The sequence below is a fragment of the Schistocerca piceifrons genome, chromosome 2 (assembly GCF_021461385.2).
Source record: "Schistocerca piceifrons isolate TAMUIC-IGC-003096 chromosome 2, iqSchPice1.1, whole genome shotgun sequence".
Lineage (NCBI taxonomy): Eukaryota > Metazoa > Arthropoda > Insecta > Orthoptera > Acrididae > Schistocerca > Schistocerca piceifrons.
The window spans coordinates 201,956,983-201,957,954 of NC_060139.1; the positions used below are offsets into that span (position 1 = coordinate 201,956,983).

Below are 972 nucleotides of genomic sequence, written 5' to 3' on the forward strand. Positions count from 1 at the left end.
GAACAGTGAGTCGAAACTTGGTGTTAATGGATTATGGCAGCAAACGCCAGATGCGAGTCCTTTGCTAACAGCAGGGCCTGCACCGCTCTCCTGGGTTCCTGACGATATCAGTTAAACCATGGGCGATTAGAAAACCGTGGCCTGGTCTGATGAGGTCCAATTTTAGCTGGTAAGAGCTGACGGCAGGGTTCGAGTGTTCACAGTTGGACTGCAGTTGTCAGCAAAGCATTCTGCAAGTTAGTGGTGGTTCCATAAATAGTGTGGGCTGTGTTGACATGTAATGGGCTGGGTCTTCTGGTCCAACTGAACAGATCATTGACTGGAAATGGCTATGTTCGGCTACTTGAAGCCAAACAACTATGGAATTTTTATGGATGAGAATGCACCATGTCATTACGCCGAAACTTCCTAGGAGATTAAAAGTTTCATATCAGCGCACATTCCGCTGTAGAGTGAAAATTTCATTCTAGAAACATGCCACAGGCTGTGGCTAAGCCATGTCCCCGCAATATCCTTTCTTCCAGGAGTGATAGTTCTGCAAGGTTCGCAGGAGAGCTTCTGTGAAGTTTGGAAGGTAGGAGACGAGGTACTGGCGGAATTAAAGCTGTGATGACGGGGCGTGAGTCGTGCTTGGGTAGCTCAGTTGGTAGAGCACTTGCCCGCGAAAGGCAAAGGTCCCGAGTTCGAGTCTCGGTCGAGCACACAGTTTTAATCTGGTAGGAAGTTTCATATCAGCGCACACTCCGCTGCAGAGTGATAATTTCATTCTAGGAACAAATTTCAACGTTCTCTGTTATGAGTGCAGAAAGGCGGCTGCGTGCGAGATGAACGACGAGACGACCCGTGTGCGTGGAGCGCCTGCGTATGGCGGGGATACGCGTGTCGACGGCGCAGCAACGTCACACACCTGCCACATCGCCTCAGCTCCGGGCGTAAATATCTGCTCGGCTGAGAGGCGGCGGCGCATAATGG

At 50.6% G+C, this 972-nt stretch overlaps 1 non-coding gene across 1 annotated transcript; it reads left to right on the forward strand.

Moving 5' to 3' along the window:
• The first annotated feature begins 628 nt into the window (after positions 1 to 628).
• Trnas-cga lies at positions 629 to 701 on the forward strand. The gene has a single exon. It is a non-coding gene; the product is annotated as a tRNA-Ser (tRNA).
• Positions 702 to 972: the final 271 nt, after the last annotated feature.